This window comes from Panthera uncia, chromosome B1, assembly GCF_023721935.1.
Source record: "Panthera uncia isolate 11264 chromosome B1, Puncia_PCG_1.0, whole genome shotgun sequence".
NCBI classification, from domain to species: Eukaryota; Metazoa; Chordata; class Mammalia; order Carnivora; family Felidae; genus Panthera; species Panthera uncia.
In genome coordinates this window covers 7,955,482-7,980,537 of record NC_064811.1, presented here as the reverse complement: position 1 = coordinate 7,980,537, position 25,056 = coordinate 7,955,482, and the positions used below count along the sequence as shown (strand labels likewise).

At 37.9% G+C, this 25,056-nt stretch overlaps 1 long non-coding RNA gene across 1 annotated transcript; it reads left to right on the top strand.

Moving 5' to 3' along the window:
* The first annotated feature begins 7,240 nt into the window (after positions 1-7,240).
* LOC125922634 (uncharacterized) lies at positions 7,241-24,749 on the top strand. The gene is made up of 2 exons (XR_007457718.1): positions 7,241-7,390; positions 24,348-24,749. It is a non-coding gene; the product is annotated as an uncharacterized LOC125922634 (long non-coding RNA).
* The last annotated feature ends 307 nt before the right edge of the window (positions 24,750-25,056 follow it).

The window sequence follows — 25,056 nt, the reverse complement described above, 5'->3', positions numbered from 1 at the left end:
AGTTCTAGCTTTTAGCTGTTAGCACCAGCCCTTTGGAGGAAGCTAGATTGGGTACCCCCAATTTCACTAAGAATTCACGGCCACAGAGGGAAATGTCAAGGCTAGAACCAGCGCTGGCGTATCCATGATATCAAGTATCAAGACACTCACCCTCCCAGTTCCCGACACTATCTGGTGTCAGGCTGGTTCTGTAGTGCCGTAAAAAGTAAGATTTTCTAGGTCTTAAAAATTCCAAATCTAAGTGAAGGAGAAAGAGCCTTAGTATGGCAGGACTGAAAACACCTTCTCCAGAGAGAGTGCAGTGCATTCCGCATTACTTTGTAGAGCCCACATTCATTTAAGCCCTTTTGCTTGAATCACGTGACTCAATGCAGACATAAGAAATCAAGGGGAATGTGATCTTGAACTTCTAGGTAGTATCCATAAGTAGATTTGATTGATACAGTAAATAGCACCAAAATTAACCTCTTCCTGAGTGAGTTTCCCAACTGAGCTTAAATTCCAAATCTCAGCTATCAGAAAATGGGCATAACCTGTCTGGTCTCCCAGCAAGGCACCCACCAAAATAGCCATTTTCCTGCAGGGTAGTAATAAGTTTCTGCCATTGCCTTTGGCAACACAAAGGATTGGCTTGGAAATAGTTTTGTCTGAGATACGTCTTTTAGGAGCAGGGACTGCTTTGCTTTCCAATCCTGGGGATAAGATGCCAGTTCTGTGAGAAGCTCACGTTTCATAATAACTCTTAGGAATTTTTCAAATAGTGAGAAACATCAGAGGCTCCGCATTGAACAAATACAATTCTGAAGCCACATAGGAGGAAACACATTCCTTCCGATGAGAAAGATCCAACCTCCAAAAGCTGAAAGAACACTGTCTCTACCAATGTGTTGAGAATCCTCCCGACTGAGATTGAATGGACGAAAAACAAAATTGGGAAGTATTTTATAATATTTGGAATTTTACCTCACAAGCATAAGGAAAATTAGTGTGGGCTCCTAATTCGCTGGAAATTTCATATATTTCAACTTTAATTTGCAAAAGAATTCAACCTCCTTATTTTAATATTTCCCTGGTAACGTTATAGTAGCAGAGTGTTTATATTCAAAATTGGGCCGTCTCTTTATTGACATTTTGTTATTGGAGAATAATTATGCTATTAATCAAGCTCAAAACACATCTCATAACAGGCTGTGCTGGGCCATGTTAGAAAAAAATGTGGACTGGACAATCAATTAAAGATTACATTTTCAACCTTGGAGTTATTTTAACCAATGTGGTCTTCTAACCCATTTTAGAATCTTTCGGGTTTGGGTGTTGGGGGAAGTCAGAGCTGTTCATGGGCACCTATGAAGGGTATTCCAAAGGGCAGTGTCAGCATGGGAGAGGGGAGAACTGGGTAGTTAAATTGCTCTCCCCTCCCCCACCCCCAGGGGCAGGGAAAATACAAAGCTAAGAGGGGAAAATATGGATGAAGGCAGAAGGGAAATGCTTCCCCCCCTGTTCTCGTGAGTCCTTCCTTGTGGGGTGAAATCAATTAGTGAAATCCTCCCAGCTTCTCTCTGTTCCATTACTAACTACATCATGGAGAGGTTCATAACTAATCTTGGAGTAATTTGGGAAATAAGGAACTCTACATTCTTGGCATGATGGTTTTTCCTTTCAGAAGAGACCAAATTCTCTTCTGTTCCATCATGTCATGCCTTTCAGGGTTTTCTTTCCCTGGAGTAGGGTTTATAGGGGTCTAGGGATACCTGTAGATGGAAATAAGAATTGGGTGGGATGGGATCATTCTGAAAGCTCTTTCCATCTGGAAATAGCTCTGAGTCAGCATCAATTGTCCCTATGTGTCAGGCTCAGTTGGAACAATTTTAGGAATGGGGCTGAATTAATTTAATTTCTATGTGTGACATCACTTTAGGCTGCCTTTTAGTGAGAAATGAGTCCTGAGTCCGTGTCACCATCAATCCCTATCCTTGTGTGCGTTTTACCATTTCCCTAGAGGAGGTACCACCAGCCCCAGTAAGACAGTTCATGGTAAGACATCTTTGTGACTGTACAACCTCACACACCATGCTTAGTAAAAGAACATGAAAATACCTGGGCCATCCTCACCAAGCAATGCCTTTCTGCCCAGGTTTGAACTCATTTAGAGAAATGACAATCTATTTCTACCTTTAAACACATTAACTGCAGGCCCTGGCTGGTGTATTTGAAAATCAGCCATAAGCAAAATGGAACCCTTGCACCTCTCTGCTGGACTCTAGTCTATGCTCTGATACATACTACTTCTCTTCCAGTGAATTTCATAATGTCTGTAAGCCTTTATTTTTTTCATATATAAGAAGAATCGCTTTGGCCTCATATTTGTAATTGCAAATGGTTAAGGCTATAGATTCCAAGGCCAGCCTACCTGGGCTCAAAACCTGCCTCTGCCTTTTATTAGCTCTGAGTCCTTAGACAAGTTAAGTAACCTTACCATTCCTCAGTTTCCTCATCATTAAAATGAAGATAACAGATATCATAAAGTTATATGATAAAGTTGTTCCAATAATTAATAACAGCGAATATATGTAAAGTTGTCAGAATAGTGCTTAGCTTGTGATTATTGACAAAATAATTGTTATCAGTAATGGCAAGATCAAGTTCAAACTCCTTTGTCTGTCAATGAAGATGTTTCACAATAATTGATAAATCTGCCTCTCAATGTCTACTACATGTGTATCCCAAGGGACAGCACCTTCACTGAACATCATGAGAGCAGGATCATGTATAATTCCTTGTTGTGGTTCCAGTATCTAATCATGGAATCCATATGGATACATACTGAGTTAGTGAACTAATTCATATCACATCCCAATCCACCTTGTTCTCAATCCTTGTCAGAGACATCATGATTCCATGTTTTACATTCCTGAATAGCACTCTCTGTTTGGTCCTCTCCATTGTTTACCAAGATAAAACTGACCTGTTCTTCAAGGTCTAATTTAAAGGTCATATGTTTAATGAAACCGATAAGGTAACAAAATGGTATAGTTGAAAATGGCATCATTATTCTGAAGTGAGAAAGAAGTGAGGATCAGAAATGTTGCAACTCTTTCCAGAAGTTTTTGATGGGAATTGATCCCAGAAATTTGGGGGAGCAAATACAGAGGGTGGGGAGATATGGGGCTTATGGTGGTCCTAAGGAAGATTTGGGGGCTTTAACCATGTCCCTCAAATTTCCTTTAGTCCATCAAGAAACTTCCCTCGGTGAATTTATACTTTGATGGGAGGAAAAGATAATGCATTAATTATGAGCAGAGCTCACAGAAAAATGATTAGAATATTTTGCTATTTGTTTTATCTGTAAGTCACACGCTAAGTTACAACAATGTGCTTGATATGCAGATAGAGCTTCAGGATAAGTTCCCTAAATCTTGATCCAACCGTATGTCTCCTCTTTGCACCTCCTATAAGGAATTTTGAAAATACCCTCTTTTGAGCGTGAGGAACAATTTTAGCATGGGAGACCAGGCCCTGTGTTATATATGCATTAAAACAGAAGAAAATGTATGTTGTTATTATATCAACTCTTTGACTTATGTCGGAAACGTATTAAACCCTTATTGTACGAATGACAGATGGAGGCACAGAGGTTCAACAAAAAGAAAAACTAAAATTTGACAAATTGAGTGCAAGGCAAAAATTTGGAGCTCGTTATAATTATTACAAACTTGGTCTCTTATTTACTGTATTTTAATGTGATGGAAAGTAATTGGTGTATTTTAATTTTATGTCCAAGAAAATTTAGATGAACATGTTGCAAGTGCTTATTATTAATAATTCACTCATGAATATTATGACAAGGATCAGTGTGCTGGCCTGTAGTTGCAGTTGTGTTTCCACATCCAATTTGGCCTTTAAATTCTTAAACCCTCTTTTGGCTGGGAGGAAAAATATTAGAAAAAGTACAGTAGGAAAAAAATGTTTAATAATTACGGTATTAACCCGTAAGAAAGCTTGGCGCAATTAATCTGAAATTGGGCTTTTTGCCCACGTTCCCACAATAAATATACCTTTTATGTACAGATGAAAGTACAAGGAACTGATGTCTGGAAAAGTCAATGGTTCCTAAAGATTCTCCAAAGGAGGGAGGAGCCAAAGTTTGCACCTACTGGGAACTATTAGAGGAGACTGAAATGGGAAACCTTTCGCACTGTTTAAGCTCGAGATAGTGTCAGTGGGATAATGTCCCTTTTGAATTAATTTATATACTGAATATCATGTGCCAACTATTTTAAATACAGAGTGTAGATCCTCCAACAGCTATGTATTTTTTGTATGGTCCAAACCCCGCCGCACATACCCGAAAGATCGCTTAGGGATTTTCAGAGTGGAACCAAGGACAGAGAGGCAAGCCCTTTACCGTAGCGACAGCTACGTGGCAAGTGGCTTGGGACATAGCAACGGTCATCCATTTCAGCGTGTCTGGAAAAGGTGAGCATGAGGCAGATATACAAAGTCATCCAAGGCAAGAGATGCGTAGACAGACCTCTAGAATTCTGGAGTTCCTGGGATCCTTTCGATATAATTTCCTTTTTAAATAACATACTTACATCTGCCATTTTCCATCAAGATATCCCTTATTTATTCAAAGGTCCAGTAGGGTCAGTGAAGAAAATGTACTATGTGGTGGGGTAGGTTCAATACGGAGAGAATCCCAGGGTGCTGTGGGAACTTGGACGAGAATCTCCTATCCCGGCATCGAGGGAAACTCTGATGCAACGCTGACCACACAGCCCAAGTTATTGCTTGAGGGAGCGTCATGAGTCCCAGCTCAGGTCAGTTCAAGTCCACCCTGGCGCTTTTCTAGCCACAGTTCTTAAAACCTCTTCTGTTGGGCATCAGGCAGATGTGAAGCTCGAAGGCATTTGTCCTCATTCTCTACCACGTGGGGAATATCAACCTGCAACAGGTGAGGAAGAGCCCAGCATGGAGGAAAGGGCGGAGCTATGAGAAAACCGACCATCACACCGCCTCCCTTAGAATTTCCGTATCTACCTTTGCCCGAGGCGGGATCTTCCGCATCCTTCTCAGTGATGTAAGCTAATAAAATTCCATTCTTGTGTTTGTCCAGTTGAATTGGATTTTTGTCACTGTCAACTGAAAGAACATCCATGGGTTACTGAAGAGTGCACCGATGGGTTTCTTGTGTTGTAGGTACGTGTCTTCGCTTTGCAAATCATGCTATAAAATGCGTTTAAAAACTAGGCAAGAACATAGAATACCGTGTGGGCCTGCTGTCATTGTTTTACAGACGAGAAAATTGCGGGTCAACAGGCATGTAACTTTCGCCCCGAATCGAAAGGTGAGTTGCTGAAGGACCAACCGCTTGGTTAGCTGTTGGGAGGCTCGTCTATTTCAAAAGTGTATCCATGCTGTCATTAATTGGGTATGATGGCATAGACACACACACCAAATTAAATAGTTAGTATTCTCTATTGATGACAGTTCCACCTGACTTTGGCCTGACCTCATACCAGAGCAGAGAGGGACTTCATTTAAGAGTGGAAGACCCAAAGGTATGCCTCCTGCCTTTTTTATCTACTGTTTTTTACAATGACTTCAGGTCTTTTTTTTTTTTTTTTCCTTTTTTCTTTTTTTTCCTTCAAGATAACTCATCCAGTTCCCAGTGATTGCTTACACTCATTATCTAGGACATCCCATCACTGCTGGGCAGAACATTTCTTAGAGAAGCGTCATTACCATATCCTTTTCCTTTAAATAATAGACATGGTTCAAATTTGGAAACATCGGGGGTTTCCCTCCCCCCTCATTGAAGCTGCTTATGATTAGGCGGGCTGACAAGAGTTTAGCATTAAGAAGCCTCTGGCAGTGAGGACAGAACTTCTTAACGCTCAGCAGTTAACAGCACAAACGTCAGCATTTAACAATGGGATCCAACTTTCCTTTGACACCAAGAGGTTATGATGACAACCTAATTGTTCTTCCTCCCCTGAAGATTTAAGGGGCTACTGCTCTGGCCCAGCTGCATGAGGAGGACACAAAGGACTTCAGACTCTTTATTATGTTCCAAGCGCTCATTAAGAAGCGTTTTTAAAAAGGAAGCTCAAATAACATTTTAAAATCTCAAAATCAAATTTAAAGAACTTCGAAAAGTTGAATTTTCTACGTTATGGAGATTTTGCTACAGTGGAAAGAGGAGTAATTTTAAAATGAAAGAGTCCTAGAATAAAAAATAAAATGAAATAAAACCTCAGCTTGACATTTTTTCCCCCTAATTTCTGGACTGTGACATGATTTCCCGGGCATTGTTCTCATCTGTCTTAGATTAGAATACTCTGAAATCAAACTCTGAGGCCAAAGCTTATAACAATTATTTCAGTGAGGCATGAAGTATCAGGGACACAGATGTGAATTAAAGACAAAGCAAGGTAAGGAAAGATGTTTTACTTGGTGTTAAACTCAACTGATTGCTTGTATATGCGGCCATCTTCCAACAGGTGTAATGAAATGCCACTTCTTAGAATAGTCCATCTGAAGAGAGATAGAAGACATTATCCACAGAAGAAGAAATTATCCATAGACTCCAATTTCCTCTTGGTCAAGTTAACTCCACAGAGTGTTAATTCGGGTGAACCTCTGGATTGCCCATGTGTGAGTACAGAGAGAGGCTTGTTACACCTTGCTGACAACATAGAAGAGGCATATAGCAACGGCAATGGGTCCATGGAAAGTGTTCATAGAGTTTGATGCTTAAATAGTGACCGGGATGGAACAAGCAGTCACATGGCCAAAATATTTGAGGTGGTCCAAGAGAGTATATAACTGGTCTTAAAGAGTTATTCTGAGAATTAAGTAGAATAAATTATGCAAAAGATTCAATACATAATAGGTATTTTATTCATGTCATGTTACCAAAATGTTCTGCTTCATCAAAATAAGATGAATTCTTACAAATCTTAATTTAAAGGAAGTCTTCCCTCCATATTCCCACTCAAACAACCTGGACATCTGAGGAGAAGGGACTCTTCTTACCCACTCCTATGTTTCCTTGCATGTGCCATCAGACATAGTGAAAAAGGTCTTTTCTACCCTGAGGTAATGCCGAGAGAATGCAAAGCACAAGCCAGGGGCAACACCAAATATCGTTTTGAAGCAAGACTGGGATAAAGGGAGGAAGTGTGCTTTGGAAGCTTCCTGAATGTTCTTTGATGTCATAAAGCAGTAGGGAATAAAGGGCTAACTGAGAATATAAGATGAATAAGGAAATGCACATCTTCGTATTTTTAGAACTTAAATGAAGTTGGAGAATAACCTGCAAGTTGTAAGAAGCCCTGGAGAATGACTAATGTTATCAGCTGAAAGAAATCAAGATCCAGAGAGGGAGGTAAACCATAAGAGACTCTTAATTATAGAGAACAAACTGAGGGGTGCTGGAGGTGGGGGGGATGGGCTGGGCATTAAGGAGGGCACTTGTTGGGGTGAGCACTGGGTGTTCCATGTAAGTGATGAGCCACTGAAATCTACTCCTAAAACCACTATTAAACTATATGTTATCTAACTTGAATCTAAATCAACTCTTGGAAAGGAAAAAAAAAAAAAAAAAAAGAAAAAAAGGAAATGAAGACCCTTTCACATTCTTAAAACCCTGTACCTTAAAGAAATTCCCTGGAATAGTTCTTCTCCTATGAGATGAGAAAGCTTCCCTGTTCCTCCCTGTCAACACTGACTCAAATAAGCAGTCCAGAAAGAACAAAACTCAACCCAAGAAAATATAACAAAAAATGAACAAGCATAGTACAGGTACACAACTATTAAAAAGGAAAAAAAGAGGATAAAAAAAGAGCAGGAATAAAATTAGGTACAAAAACAAAGAAAGAAAAAAAAAGAAACTTTCATTTACATAGGTATGGCATACTAGATATCTGATTGGCCATCCAACACACAAAACTGAAATGTCAAAATAATGTAAAAATATCTTAAGGTATATCACTTAAAGGGCATGGATGTAATACATCCACAGATGCAAAAGAAGAAGAGGGAAAGAGAAGGAAGAGAGGAAGAAGAGAAAAAGATTCTAAAATAAATAGAAAGAAAAAAGTGATCCTCCAAGATAAAAATCAATAGATAGATAATAGATAGATAGATAGATAGATAGATAGATAGATAAGGAGGTGGGGAAGCATTTAGACTGGTGGAAGAAACAATAGATGGTGAGTAATTATATTCAATTGGGAGATAAAGTAACTTTCACATTAAAATTCTATAATAGCGAAACTAACTTTCCAAAAGAGGCAGGTAGAAAATCTAACAATTGGAGAAGATGCCTGTTATATACTAGCCAGAGGAATGATGGAATAGCCATATTAGTAAGAGTAAAAATATTTAGAAAAATAAAAAAAACTACCAAATACATTAAGTTTTGTATAATTATAATATATATATTAAATATGGGTTAAAATAATACAAATGATCTTTCTACAAAAAGAAATTGATAATTATACAATAATAGTGGGAAATTTTAATACAATTTTCAGTAATTGAAAGATAAAACAAATAAACAACAAAAAATCAACAAATTTACCTTAACTGAGATATTAAAATCAAGACCAATAAGAATGGAGCCAACTAACATCATGTGCCTCCTGACATGATTCAATAAGAAATTTAAAATATCACCTATGAATTAGTCCCACAAAAGTGTTTAACTTGAATGTAATCAAAAAGAAACAATCATAGACATTCAGACTGTGGAATAGTCTATAAGGCGATTGTCCTTAAGTCTTTAAAAAAGTCATTATAAAAAAAGCAATAGAAAATATCTAAATTGAATTCTAGAATTAATTTATATATTAAAAGAACCTCAAAGACATGACAATCAGATGTTATATGTGAACCTTAGTTAGATCCAGAAATTAGAAAGATAAAAACATCTGTAAGAGATATTGTGAGCAGTGGCAACCTGAATACAGAGGGTATGATAGGGTTCCTTGATTTAGAAAATTAAACTACAGGACATCTAGTTAAACTTGAATTTCATAAAACAATGAACAGTATTTTAGTATAAGGATGTACCACTCAATATTTGGGACATAGTAATATCAAATAGTTATTTGTTGTTTATCTGAAATTCAATTTAGTTTGGGTATTATGTATTTTATCTGGCAACCCTACTGTATATTCAGTGATATTGTACAATTGCTATTTTTTAGCTCATTTAATGAGATTCAGTGGTGAAATATCATAGGGCCTACAATTTTCAAGTTATTCTGAAAAAAACATTTTGATACTAAAACTTTATCAATTGAGGTGAAGGATATACTGTTGAAATCATTATTCTCTAATGTCTTCTGAAATTTTTTTAAAATATAAAATTGGCAAAAAGTCCATCACCTCCTGACTTCTATATGAGCCATTTCTCTTAAAATTAATATGTAATATTGAGTTTTTTAAATGGTTCTTTTCTGCCATGTGGTGGATTAAACTATCTTTCAGACCATTTCGAAAGGCGGGGATCACTCTAGGAGAAATTTATTTCATTTGGGAAAAAATCTTTTAAAAAAGTAAAATAGAAGATTTTAACAAAATACTTAATAACTTTGATCTAATTGTCAAATGTAGAACATTGTGCATGAGATTTGGTGCAACTGAGGAATGGTATGTACCTGATGGACATACATTATTTTAATCATCCATAAAACAATAACAAAATGTGATTAGACGTATTTTTCAGAAAGCAACTATCAACAAATTCCAAAATCTATCTTATGGATTATGATCTCTGATAACCAATAATAACAATACCACATTCTTCTAAATAGCTGAGGTGCCATTTAAAAAAGAAACTTAGAAAATGTTTATAATGGAAAACTAAAGGAAATACGTTAGAATAAAATTTGTGAAACACAGCCAAAGCAGTATTTTGAGGGAGACTTATAGCCATGACAGTGTCCATTAAAAGAGAAGAAAAGTTCAAAACTAGTGAATTAAATATCAAATTATGTTCTTTTTGGACTCAATATAACCTTGAAAACAAAGATGTTCCCCTTGTTATATTGTATTCCTGAGAGTGCTATCCATTCACTAAAGCAGTAAGTTAATCTTACAGGTTGAATATGTGTTCCCCCCACAATTCATTGTTGAAGTCCTAACTTCTAGTTCTTCAGCATGTGCCCTTATTTGGAAATTGGGTCATTGAAATTGTAGCTAATTAAGATGAAGATTTAACCCAATATGAGCCATGGTTGGGCTCTTAATCCAATGTGACTGGGGTCCTTATTAGAGGGGATATTTGGAGACAGAAACACACACATAGGGAAAACACCATGTGAAGATAAAGACAGAGGTCAGAGTGATACTTCTGTATACCAAAGATTACCAGAAAAGCACCAGAAACTACAAGAGAGGCATGTAGATTGTTCTTCAGAGATCTCATAAGGAACCAGCCTTGTCAACATCTTAATCTTGGACTTCCAGCCCCCAGAACTGTGAGACAATGAATTTCCATGGTTTAAGTCACTCACTGTGTAACACTTTGTCACAGCAGTTCTAGCCAACTCATGCAGTTACCTTATTGACTATGTGGGCCATTCGTTGGAAAGCCCTTTGTTTTCTCTGAACTCAATACATTATTCACTATTGTATTTTGAAGCTTCTAACCCCATCATCTTTTGTAGACCTTGCCAATGCGTGAAATTCCTGACAAGCAATTCCAGAATCCGTTACTTGAAAACATACATCCTAGGTTTAAAACCTCTCCCAAATATAGGATAAGAAAAGGAATCTTATAGGTAAATAATTTATCTGTCTGGTCTAAGCAACCAATATATGCTGAATAAACTGTATCTGTAAACTAGCATGTTAAAGCACCAGAATATGTTGATTTTGTTTGCACAGACATTTATGGTGGCTTTTTGGAGAGTGACTATCAAGCTGAATGCAGGCCATATGTTATCAAAAGCATAAAACATACACATACAAAAAAAGTGTTATTTGGATGACAAGAGAATTTTAGGGCAAAAAATACACATAAGAAAAACATTGCTACTTTATAATATATACATGTTGAAAGATGACAATTATGTGTTATGCTTCTTTTTAAATTGTACAGTAATTTGAGTTGCAATTACAATTTTAAATGAACAATTGGGAAGGATAATTATATCTCATTATGTCAACTGGGCTTCTCTAACGAGCTCTCTTACTAGATACTAGTGAAAGTAAGATAGACTCCAAAATATGATTTAGGTAGCAAAATGCTATCTTTGTCTTTTGTTTTTGAGTTGTTTCTCTAGCAAATCACGTTTGGTAGTGACCCGTTAAGTTTGGGAGACATACGTCATTTGAAAGATGTGGAGACTTTATTTTGCAGCCAGTTTCTAAAAATTATTATCAGGAAGAATAAAGAATTTTAAGTAAAAGTGCCAAATTAAAAAGCAGCAAATACAGTTAAGGAAAAGAAGGGTGGGCATATCTATTTGAATATTTGGGGGGTGGATATGAAACCATGAGACCACAAAGTCGTTAAGTGACTCTGAGTACAATGTACTTAACTTTTCGGCTTCAGTTTTCTCATCTCTAAGTGTGAATAATACATTTTTCCTCTCAATTTTGGTTTGATGGTTAAAGGAATTTATAGTTGTAATGTAGTCAGCTGTAAGGTAGCAATCAGACATTGTTAGCCTCCTTTCTGTCAGTTATGAAAGGGAAAGGTGGTTCTGACATTTTTATGCAACTTTTGAGAACACAAAATCATTCATGTTTCACTTTTTTGGTGAATTCCCCCCAATCTGATTAAATAAGATTAGATTACTTGGGGGAGTGAGCTTATAGTTATGGCTCCGTTATAATGTGGGCGACAAGAGGGTCTCCAAGGAAATCCTCCTTGAAACACTTGTCCTCACTGGGAAGGTCTTTAGGAGGCTCTCCTCTGGGGCCTCTTGTGCTTTTCTCTGACAACATTTTGCAAATATTTAAAAACAGAAACCACTGGGGTGCCTGGGTGGCGTCAGTTGAGCGTCTGACTCTTGATTTCGGCTCAGATTCTCATGGTCTGTGAGTTCAAGTCCCACATCTGTACTCTCAGTGTGGAGCCTGCTTCAGACTCTCTGTCTCCCTTTCTCTCTGCTTCTCTTCCATTCTCTCTCTCTCTGTCTCTCAAAAGTAAATAAATATTTAAAAAAGAGAGATCATTTCTTTTCAGGGCAGTCATTATTCCATAAAGTTACTTCTTTAATTCCTACTGGCTTTCTGAAGATAATGTCTTTTATAAAACTACCAATTTGGAAAAGGGTCAAAATACAGACTGGGTACCCACAGATTTGGATTTATTCCTGACTCAAAAGGTAGTATTGGGCAAAATTTGACTCCTTCATATTTTATCTTCCTACTAGAAACATGAGAGGTCAAAATACATGCCATCAAGCAATCTTGCTAGAGAAATATCAATTCTTAATCTAATCTGATTGCTCTTGATCTTAAAGAAAAAGCACGAAGACCCTTCTGTAAAATTCACCTAGTTCTCTCAGGCACATGGCCTTTCAGTAAGCAAAAGGAATGTTTGATGTGTTAAATAGTCTAATTCAGAAATTCCGATTTGAAGGTAAGACTCACTCTTTATATAGGGTTGTGTTTGATATTTCAGAGGAGGATGGGTAAAGGAACGAAATCAAATTTTATCCTGGGGAGTCGATGGTAACATTTTTAAATCACTCCACTTCTGACAATTCATGTCAAAAACATTAAAGAAACATGTGCAATGACAGTTTTAAAAATAAAAGTTTAGAAAAAGATAAAGGTGGTGACACATTGTAACTACATCCACTGGGCTACAATTTGTCATTTAAGAGTGTATAAGGAGATAGTTCTTTAAAAAAAATGTTTATTTTTGAGAGACAGAGACAGAGATAGAGACAGACTGTGAGCAGGGGAGGGGCAGAGAGAGAGGGAGACACAGAATCGGAAGCAGGCTCCAGGCTCCAAGCTGTCAGCACAGAGTCGGACGTGGGGCTTGAACTCATGAATGGTGAGATCATGACCTGAGCTGAGTCAGACGCTTAACCAACGGATCCACCCAGGCACCCAGATATTTCTGAGTTTAGAAGACAATATCTGGATCTCCATTTATATATTTATTTTCTCACCCTTATTATTTCAATTTTGTTTTGCTTTTATTTTATATCATACATACAGTATTGGTATAATAGTACATGTATATAAATTGTAAACAAGTAAAGAAAATATGTAATACAAATAGTTTGGGATAAATGATCTACCTGTGATCATTGGGTATGATCGATAAAACTTTGGAGACCACTGAGTTAAATTCAAAACATTGCTGTAGGAAAGTAGATATTAACACTTATTGATTTTTGCTGTAAGAGAGTTCGTTGCCAAGATCCTACTTCAAGGCTCCCATGTTCTCTGTTCCAGCTGCCTAAATGTTCTTTCTCCCCAAATTGATCTAGTTCCTTCCCAACATCTTCCAGGTCTCTTAAAATATTGTTTTTCTCCTAAGTCATCCTTGTATATCTTATCTAAAATTTAATACCCCTGCCCCAATGTTTCATATGCCTTACTACTCTCTCTATTTTTCTTCTGAGCACTTATCACTCCTTACTCATCTATTGCCTATTTTATTAATGTTTTAGACTACACTATAACTTCCTGTATTGAACAAGAGAGTAAACTTTCATTCATTCATTCATTCCTCATAATTGAGCTTAAATACATCACCATGCTCTATATGGTTTTCTTTTTACATTTGGAATTATTTTCTGAACATAAGAGGAAAAAAAAATCTCCTTTATGAGCTTCAGAAAACAGAAAAATTTTCTTAACTCACTCCTGTTAAATCTTTTTCTCTCTGGTCATGAAGTATGTGATTAGGCAGGTTGGTATGGTTTTATTGGTCAGTTAATATAACACTAACAGTTACAGTACGTATTCTGTGGCTTCACTTTACCTACAGAACTTATTTAATCTGTACCACAAATACAATATGTTGTTGGATTTCCATTTGATAAGACTGGAAACTGAGACAAAGGGTATTAAGTAACTTGACCAGAAATTATACAACTAATGTCTATACTTAGCACTGGAGTAGGAGTTTCTGGAAATCAAAAGTTGTATACCAGATGCATCTTCTGTTCTTAAAAAAAATGAATACTCTAGGGGTGCCTAGGTGACTCCATCGCTTAAGTGTCAGACTTTGGCTCAGGTAATGATCTCACATTTGGTGAGTTCGAACCCTGCGCTGGGCTCTGTGCTGACAGCTCGGAGCCTGAAGCCTGCTTCGAATTCTGTGTCTCCCTCCCTCTCCGCTCCTCCCCCATTGCGCGCTCTCTCTCTCTCTCTCTCTCTCAAAAATAAATAAAAATTTAAAAAATCAAAAAATTAAAACTCTGGAATATCTGATTCATAGATGAATTAATTAGTGAGTGAATGAGTGAATCAATCAACTGAGTCACTTATAAAAGAGTTAAAGAACAATACATACTACATGATCAAACACTGTCTTTGTGGTTACTGAAATGAAGTGCTTTGAGATCTGCAGAGAAAAAAAACAGTCAATACAATCGGTATCGGAGGGAAGTGAGGTAATCTCCAACTGTAGGAAGAAAAAAGCAATTCAGTTAATTCAACACGCATATAATATCCACACAATGCTTGCAAGCCATTGGGCTAGATCCTAGGGATACAGAAACAAAAGTGATATGTTTGCTGTCCTAAACATCTTTCTAGTGGAAGAGAAAGATTGATACAGAAATAACTGCAAAAGGGTTGGTTTAAGCACTAATAAAATAAAATAAGATGTAGAAGTGTTATAGAAGAGAAGGCAGCAAGGCTGAGTGCTTTTCTAAATGTTTACAGAAAAGCCTTATAGATATTATTTGTAATTAAATTCAAATTTCCTTTCAGGGCAAAAAGCCTTTGTGACAGTGTCCTCGTGCTTTACATTTGTTTGAATTCTTTTCTTAAACTTCAGTGAACAGTGGAACTGAATTCTGTATATTACATCCCATAAATAGGAAATGGACCTTAGCTCATTTTTTTGTGTGTTTTTTTCTGTGAAGCCAAATGATGTCTATGTCATTAGAGTAAATTAGTGCTCTAGGATTATTTCTTTAACTAGAAAAATATGTAGATGCCAAATTTTCACGCGGACGTTACCAACAAAAACTGCTGATCGCTTTTGACAATGGGGATTCATTTCAGAGAATCCACATCGACTGCAGAAACAGGGTCTCTGCTCTAAACCAGGCATTTTTGTAACCGTCGCATTTCCCCTTGCAAAGCTGCTCATATATATATTTGAATATTTTTCATCCTTTAAGAGGATGGGAGATTATTTGCAATTTCACGTATTAAGTTGAGATGTGCCTAAAGGACGCAGAACAAACATTAAGTGTAACATAAGTCTAGCAGGACAATTACTTGCTTAATGACTCAGAATTTGTGCCCAGCAATGCACGCCGTGATAGATGGAAGTGTTAAGCATTTACAATGTAGTTTTCAGACGATACCATTATGCCAAAAAGTATTCACACAGATCCAGAAATCAAAGGATATTTGCAAAGTCATCAAAAATTGAAACGAATACTGCTGAAGTGAGGATTCAAAGGGTCCAGGAATTAAAATTAAGAACTCCAAAGACTCTCAGGCAATGCAGCGGTCAGGGACGGTCCCAGAATGCTATAGAAAAGAATGATCCTGACGACCTATTCTGTCAAGTGCTGCGCTAGTCTTTCTTTTCTGTTATTAAACCAATCTGGTCTTCCTCTGAATCCATGATGCTCATCGGGAAATCAACTATGTCACATTTAGGAAAGGTAAAAATACAGAAGGAGAATGCCAGTTTTGAGCTATTGCTAAAGACCAGACAAAATTCTTGGGGCACCTGTGTAACTCAGTTGGTTCAACGTCCCACTTCGGCTCAGGTCATGATCTCATGGTTCGTGAGATCAAGCACAGAGTCTGCTTGGAATTCTCTCTTTCCCTCTCTCTCTGTCCCTTCCCTGCTTGCTCGTTCTCTCTCAAAATAAATAAATATCAAAAAAAAAAAATGTAAGTGCCCTTCTTTGAGATAAGCGTTCAGAACACCCGCCTGTCGAGGTGATTCCTAATTCACTGGTGGCCAGAGCCCGTGTCTGGTGGTTCCCTCTGTTGTTCTGTGCAATCTAATTCCAAAGCCCTTACGACCCACCAACTAGTAGAGAGAAGGCCCCCAGTGTCCACGGGAGAGCTTGTCCAAGAACCTTAAACAATGACAGGGAGGTGACAGTGTATAAAAGTATGGGATTCCAACCAGGCCTTAGCTTATGGGTTCTTGATCCCCTTCTGAATGTGCCCTAGTTTATTTCAGGCTGAACTATGGTCTTGGGAAAAGGGTTGACCCTCAACCCAGCAACCACCCAAACTTAGTTCATTTTCTCTGTGGACTCTCCCCATGTTCTTCTACCCTCCACTGTTTTGAGTATCTTTTTTGTCTTTATAAACATTTTTATGTACTTATACCTCAATGATATGAAAAAAAAGGAGGGTGGGCAAAACGCTATCCCTTCTCCAGTTTTTCAAAGCTAAAAAATGTGCTGAATTAAACCTTTAAGAAATACAATGGGACTGCTGGACTGACAAAACCTGTCTTTAAATATATATATATATATACATATATATATATATGTATATATATATATATCTTCTGGGTGAGGGCAGAGGGAGAGGGAGAGAGAATCCCAAGCAGGTTCCACAATGTCAGTGCCCAGCAAAGCTCCACACAGGACTCAAACCTACAAACTATGAGATCATGATCTGGGCCAAAATGAAGAGTCAGAGGCTTAACTGACTGAGCCACCCAGGCGCCCCTGACCAAAACCTTTCTTTTGTTATGTTTCTTTAAATATCCAGACCTTTGTCTTGAAAATGAGGAGGTGGTCTGTCTGGAGACTCAGAGGACCATTATAGGATGATGTTTATAACGTGCCTTCACTTCACGGAAAAAGAAGGACTTGGGGTGACCAGGCCAAGCAAAAGGATGTGTTATCAAACTCTGTATTTTTATAAAGTACAACAGGAATTCAAAGGACAAAGTTTCCTCATTTCCTGGGGTGTTTTCCACTGTAACTCAGTACCCTGGCCCCTTCTACAAAACAGTAAGTGCAACTCTTTAAGCAACTGAAGAGTCAGAAAGGCACATTGCTAATAAGAACATCTTAAAAGCTAATGTATATTCATTTACTTCCTGTCAATTTCAGTTGTCTTCTATGTTTCACTTCACCTCCTAGATTCTTTATGAGTATCTGTACAAAGAGTCAAGTGAAGACTGCAGAAAAATATCCACACTCTTAAAAGAAAATGAAAAACACTTTGCTTGATTATCCGTGTATATTTGCTCATGGACATGTTTAAGGGATGCATTATCAAAATAATGCATATATGCATATTTTCACTTACATATTTATGCTTTTTGAGAGAAGCATTAAGATATGTTAAAGATCATTGGAAGATCAGAAAGTCATATTTAAACACTAACCCTGATGAGAGCCACACGCTTTTGAGAAAGTCAGTTAATGCCTCCGAACATTACATCCAATAACCTCACTCCTAACTCCTACCTTCCTGGAACTCTCAGCAGTGTGCCCAGAAATAAGGCCAGTTTGCCCCTTGGAACGTTAGGAAGCTGCCTCAACTACTGATCACCAAACATAAAATGTGACCCCTATGACTTGCATCCTTTCCTACTTTCCACTGTGTCTGTGGAAGGACTATTCTCCCATACCTAGGAGGAGCTCTGAGTCCTATCTCTTTCTCTCCCCCTACCCCTTCTCTCTTCTCTCTCCTCCTGCCCCTCCTCTTCTTTCTTTCCCTGCTGCTCCTCTTCTTCTCCCCCTCCTCCTCCTCCCCCTCCCCCTCCTACTGTTCCTCCTCATTCTTCTCTTCCTCCCCCTCCTTCTTCTCCTCCCCCTCTCCCTCCTCCTCTACCACCTTCTTCGTCTCCTCCTTCTTCTCCTTCTTCTCCTCCTCCTCCTTCTCCTCCTCCTCATTCTTCTTCTTCTTCTTCTTCTTCTTCTTCTTCTTCTTCTTCTCCTTCTTCTCCTCCTCCTCCTCCTCCTCCTCCTCCTTCTTCTTCTTCCTCTTCCTCTTCTCCTCATCCTTCTCCTTCTCCTTCTTCTTCTTCTTCTTCTTCTTCTTCTTCTTCTTCTTCTTCCTCTTCTTCTTCTGTACATTTAAACACCCACACTTGTTCTTTGATACCATTTTAACTGCACACTGCAGATTTGCTATGCTGTCTTCATTGTGATTCTAATCAACATTGTTTGCAATTTCTTTTGTAATTTTGCCTTTATCTTGTTATATTTTTACATAATATATATTAGTTTTCTTTTCATTCCTAATTCAATTTTCATTGTGCTTATTGGACATGATCCATGGAATTTTTATTTTTAGAAAATAAAAGAGGCTTACTTTATAGTTTAGTCTTCAAATAATTTATAAATATCCCCAAAGGACAAAAATTCTTTATTCTTTGTGTGAAAGGCTTTATCTCTCTCTCCTCCTCTGTATTTCTCTGTTAATATTAGCTCTAGCCCTTGGATTTTATTTTCCCATATTTTTACTTATTTTTTTTTTTTGCTTGTTATAACTATTTTGGATAAGGTTGTTTGTAGAAACTGTGGTCTGGATCGTGTCATGGTGATCTTTGAAAATACCTCTTTGTAAATTATCTGTGTATGCTGAGTTAATTTTTTTAGAATGAAGTGTGACCAAAAAAGAGAAAACTGTCCTTCGGGGCCTGATTTTTAGATGTAAACTTTAAAATGTGTGAGGCAAACACAGAAATCCTAGGTCTTCTCTGGTCTGAGAAAGGAGATGTAAACTTTTGTGTTCACTTCAAGTTCCATTTTGGTTACGAGGAAGAACTTTGGGGTCCAATATTCCAGTTTCCACCCTAGCTCACTCATTTACTATGAGATTTGGGCATGTTACCTCATCTCTAGACTTAATTTTTTTCCATCTGTAATATGGAAAGAAATATAATTACTTCACACAATGTTATGAAGATTAATGATTAATCAGCTAATCTATGAACAACGCTTGTATACTTTCTAGCTCACAATAAGTGTTATTTGAATCACAACCATTATTGTGACGTTATTAATGGTTATAATGCAGAACAAAGTTACCAGCAATTTCACAGTATCTTGTTTTCATAGCTGCTGTGCACTTATTCACACAAGAAAGCTAGAAAAGTGGGAAGAATAGCAGTTCCTATCCTGACTCACAGATGAAAAGCCCAAGACTTACCCTGTGAAAGGGGTCTGTTCAATGTCATTTAAACAATCAGCAATACAGTCGGACCTTGAACTGGGGACATTTGACTGCAAACTTACCGTGCTTTTATTCCAATTTACTGTATTTTTAGTGCATTTAAAGTAATTAGTCTTTTGCATTAATACCCTACAGGTACTTGGGGAAAAAAAAAACAGGCACACAAAAATGAGATATGCAGGAGTATTTAAAAAGTAATTGAAAAACGGGGGTCAAGAGGAGAATCTTTAAAGAAAAATACACCAATTCAGAGAAACGAAGGGGCAGGTCTAGTGACTGCTTTGGAGGCCGGCGAGGAAGGACATGAAATGCAGGCACAAGAGGTCAAGCTTAAAATAATAGATGCTTACGAGGCTGATTCTTCATTATTATTGTTATTCAAACAAAGACCCACAGCTGTTACCTGGACCTTTGGCCCAAACCACACGCTTCTTTATATTTGTATTGTGAATTTCACTGAAAGGGCTGTCCTTAAGTAACATTTTTAAAGGAATAAATGTGTGGGAAAATGACACTGAATGGAGCTCAAATTTGTACATAAGTTTCTTGGATCAGTGACTCAATATCTTTAACCCCCTACCCTTTTCTCACAAATAATATTAAAATTAAACAAAAAGACTTGCTGCAGATAGGAAGTGCCAGCCAATCCCCACCCCTTCCCTACCATGCTCATGGAAAGAGAATTGGTGTGAGTTAGAAGAGAAGAAGAAATAAATTTTTAGTATCAGACCTTCCATCAAGCACTTCACACATCCTCAAATGCAATTCTCAGAACAACCTTGTGAAGCAGATCATACTTTGCCCTGAAAATGGTGGACAACTGATGGCCACATCGACCAAATCCAGCCTGCCGCCTGTTTTTTTAAAAGTTTTACTAGAACACAGCCACCTTCATGTCACTTAAATCTGACCTATGGTTATTTTTCAGCTACAATGGCCTAGTTGAGTGGTTACAAAAGAGAAAATGTGGACAGCAAAACCGAAACACTGTAAGATTGTCAAGCCCTAGATAAGGAAACTGAGACTCAATGAAAATGAATATTATGTTTAATGTCAAATAGCTCTTGGCCTTTCGAAGGAAGAGATTGGTCTTGGATTTTCCCAGTTCAACATGAGATGAAATCCAGAGACTTCTTTGGGGCAACCAAGATGGATGTCTCTCTAAATATGCCATTAAGGAACATAGTTTCATCTGAGAGAACATGGGTGTTCACATAGAGAAGGTTTGCAGTTCAGAATCTGAAGAACTGATGAGAGCACCAGATTCCCTCTGACTTGTCAGTGACCCTGTTGGACAGTGTACAAGGTAAATGAGGAAACGTTAGCCATTATGCTGCACAAACTGGGCAAGAAACACAGATACGTGTTTGTAAGGTCGTTCAGTGCCAACTCAAAGTTTTGTTTCTTTGCTAGACAATTCGTTCCCTGTCATAGGATTTCCTTTTAACTTTGACACCTCTTTGAATTTTTTTTTTTTTTTAATTTCCTATTGCCCTAAGACAGTTTGCTGACTTCAGCCTTTTGGCCGATAAGAAGGAAGAGGGCAGGGTAAGCAAAAGGAAACATCTGGGCACAGACATGTGATTTGTGAATTAAGGGCAGGCCTCTTAGATGTTCCTGTTAGTATTTGCCTTGCATTGCCAGGTAATCTCCCATTGGTTTGGTTTTTTTTTTTTTTTTTTGGATTTTTTTTTTCCCCATCAATCATAAAGTCAAAAAGTTATGAGATTATCAAGTTAGGAAAACAATGTGATATAGTTGGAAAAACTCACTTAGACATACACTCAGAAAACAGACTCAAGCCCTGCTTTTACACCAAAGATCCAATGCAATAATCAGCTGTTGAAATGCCATATAAGCCCACTTTTATTGGAAAATGGGGGCAAATTCTGCCACCATCTCACCACAAGGTTGTTGTAAGGATCAAGATAGATGATGCCAGTGAACATGCTCTTAAGCTAATAGAGACCATGTAAGGTACCCAGGATCATTAAAATGATAATGATGATGATGATGATAATGATAATGGCAAAGATGACCAACTCAGGACATTTGTGAAAGAGAAAGAAGGTGGGTGTTAATAATTACATTGGGACAACTCTTTAAGCCAGGATGGCTCTACACAGAATGGACATACAACCATGGCCATCCTTCTGAAGCATTCTATTTCACGTGTTTAATTTCCAAGCACCATACCTGAGTCTAGGGTGGGAGAGGGAGAATTTATTACCCTTTCCAGGAACGTGGCTGATTGGAGAAAATCCTGACTTGGAAAGAGAGCAGAAGGGGAGTGCAGGGGAGAGAGGGATCCTAACACTTCTGACCGGCACCCTCCAGGGGAGACACCCTTCTGCTCACATAGTTCTCACCTCCTCTGTCCCTCAAGCACCTCCGGTCAAGAATCTCAAACCAGCTTTGCTTTGCCACAAACTCCCCTTTACGATACTTCCTTCCTTCTTATGAAAATTGTACTAAAGTGCATGCTTCCATTAATTGCCCATAGTTTATCTGACAGAAAGTATGTTGTGTTATCATCTAAAACTGATTCAGTTTCAAACCGACTTTCAAACTTTTCAAACCCACCACCACTGATTCTATCAAGACACTTAACATATCTCACCTTCACTATTACAAGAGTCTCTATCTGGCTTCTCGGCTTCCAGTCCCCACACTTTCACCCACCCTGACTTTTCAGTCTCCTCCTCTTCCCTTGGAGCTTTGAGCTGACGAATACACGCACAGGATGGAGTACAGGGTGCTCGTGTCGCAGCGCCTGTGAGAGGACGTGTGCCACACAGGCACACGACCCAGGACCACAGACGCTCCTAGGGATCCGTGCTGTGCTTTGCACCTTGTGTGGCACAGAACACAGACTCCGTAACTCACTCTGGAGCAGCAGGTGGAGTGTTACCACCTTCTCATAAGCGTTCACCATATGCCCAGAAACGTAGATGCTTTGGAGTTCCGCTGTTTGCAAAAAAAAGTACAGGCATGTTTCAGGAGCCACTTCTCGGCTCCTGAGGTTTGTCTTGCTGAATATATTCCGTGCGTCTTTATTCTTCGACGCTTTCAATTTATGCACAGGGGGATTATCATATCTGACTGATTTGCTAGGCCAGTCCTGATTTCAGAAAGCACATTGCATACTATAAACCATTACCGCCACGGGAGACCTTTCATATCTAGTTCAGTGCATCAGGAACTCATTTATGAGATAACGCTCCTGGAAGTCAAGGTCTCTTTATAGAACTCTGTGATGTAATGATTTTATAACACATCTAAATTCATCACCTAAAATAGGAAAGTGTTGACTATCAGAAAATGTGATTATGATACATGAATGCAATATGAAAGTCATGCCATTATAATGGGATCGAGGGACAAGTTAGTTAGGGGGATGATTTTACTCTTTTTGTTTCTGCAGTTGTTGATGTCTGCTTACGTTACTCTATATGCATTCAGTTAGCCTTTGTTGAGACTTAACAGGAGATAACTTATTAGAAAGAAATGAGGGGAGGGGCACCTCGGTGGTTGAGTTGGTTGAGCGCCTGACTTAGGGCTCAGGTCATGATCCCATGGTTAGTGAGTTTGAGCCCCACATTGGGTTCTCGCTGTCAACACAGAGCCTGCTTTGGATCCTCTCTCTCCCTCTCTCGGTCCCCCCTCCCCTGCTCATTCTCCCTCTCTCAAAAATTAAAAAAAAATTTTTTTAAAGAAATTAGGGGAGAAGATCCTACATTTGAGAAAATTCTGAAATCGACTTAGCCCTCTCTTTGTAGTTTTAAGATATTTATATACCTAATCCCTTTCTCCGATATTCCCCAGGAATGATATTTATGATTTGTTTGGACCCAAACCTATAAGAGGGCGTGGCAGGGAGGGGCTCTGCATTTCTGGAAGCAGTGTATTTAGGATGCAAAGGAAAACTGACAAGAAAGGTTGCAGATGGGTTACCTTGTATTGTGACCAAATCCTGATATGTTGAAAATAGGCAACACCAATAATTCTGCAAATCTCGGATATGGAGTCAAAGAGGTGGGGTTGAAGCCCAGCTTTCCTCCTTACAAGCTGAGTTATATTAGGCAGACAATTAACTGCCACTAGGCTCAATGATATGCTTAAGTGAGAGTAATAATAATAATAATAAATTATGTATATGTGTGTATATATATATATATATAACATAAGGAATGAAGGAACTAATGTATAACTGCTATTATATATATACATATATATGTACACACATATGTGTATATATATGTAATATTATATATATATGTATATATAATATTATAGTATAGTATGGTATGGTATAGTATAGTATAGTATAGTATATGTATAAATAATATTATGTATAAAATTGCCTCAATGATTATTTTAGGATCAAAGGCATAAAAATTGCTTGGTATCTAAAGAATGTTGACACAAATAAACATAAGCACTAAACAGTGATGAATCACATATGGCTGACCTTTTTTTTTTTAATACTAATGTTTTACACATATAAACTCTGTAGAGAAGGCCACCATTTAAACATATAATAAACCCATTGAGAATGTCAACCATTGGTGATGCAAACTAGACCAGATCTAAGCATTAAGAGATTCCACGCCTAGGTGGCTCAGTCGGTTAAGCGTCTGACTTCGGCTCAGGTCATGATCTCACGGTTTGTGAGTTCAAGCCCCACATTGGGCTCTGCGCGAACAGCTCAGAGCCTGGAGCCTGCTTTGGATTCTGTCTCTTGTCTCTCCGTCCCTCCCCTCCTCACTCTCTGTCTCTCTCTCAAATATAAAAAATAAGAAACACACAAAAAAATTTTAATAAAAAATTAAAAAAAAAATAAAAACAAAGAGATTCCAGATATGCCCCTTAGATCGGGAAAAGCCACAACTCGTGTGTTGCCTTCATCAGAACAATATTTAATTTTATGCCCATCATCTACTGCAGCCTCTCTTGAAGGATTCTGAAAATCCCTTTATTGGAAGTTAGGTCAACATAGCTATTGTGTTTTCTTCCAGCCTGTTCTTCCTAAGTGCTGTTCAAGTCACCAGCACCTCAGAAAACCATCGAACATCGGAGAATGGCCACTGCACACATTAATGTGTCCACTGCTGCCCTTTGACCATTTTTGTACCTATTCATGCTGTTTCAGGTTCAATGTTGTCATCTCACACTGGACTCCTGTTCTCCAACAAGTGACTGTGTAAACGGGGAGGAGAGAAATCGCAAGGTTTCTAACGTAACTACGTGGGGCTTTTATTGTGTTTTCTCTTCCAGTTTAGAGATAGTCAATGGATAAAAAGTAAATATTCCCGAGGGCTCTTTTTCTGAACTGCAGTGGCATTATTAGTAATGCCTACTTCATTGGTGTGTAAGATTTGAAAATGTTCCATAAAGCATCAAGCACAATGCAAACATTCGTTATTATTGTTATGACTTTTTTATTACATCTAGAGGGAAAAGAGTGCTGAAAGTTATAACTACGAATTCTAGTTACTTTACAGTCCCATAAACAATATCATGAAAAGCCTTAAATGCTAAGAATAAGGATCATACATATTCAAGAGAGTTTATATTTATGTTTAATACATACACTCATATATATATATATATAAAGATATATATATATATATATATATATATTAAGATATATATATACATATATCTATGCATATTGTTTGGAGCCAATAATATGGTCATTAAAATTGGCCACAATTGTAAACACAA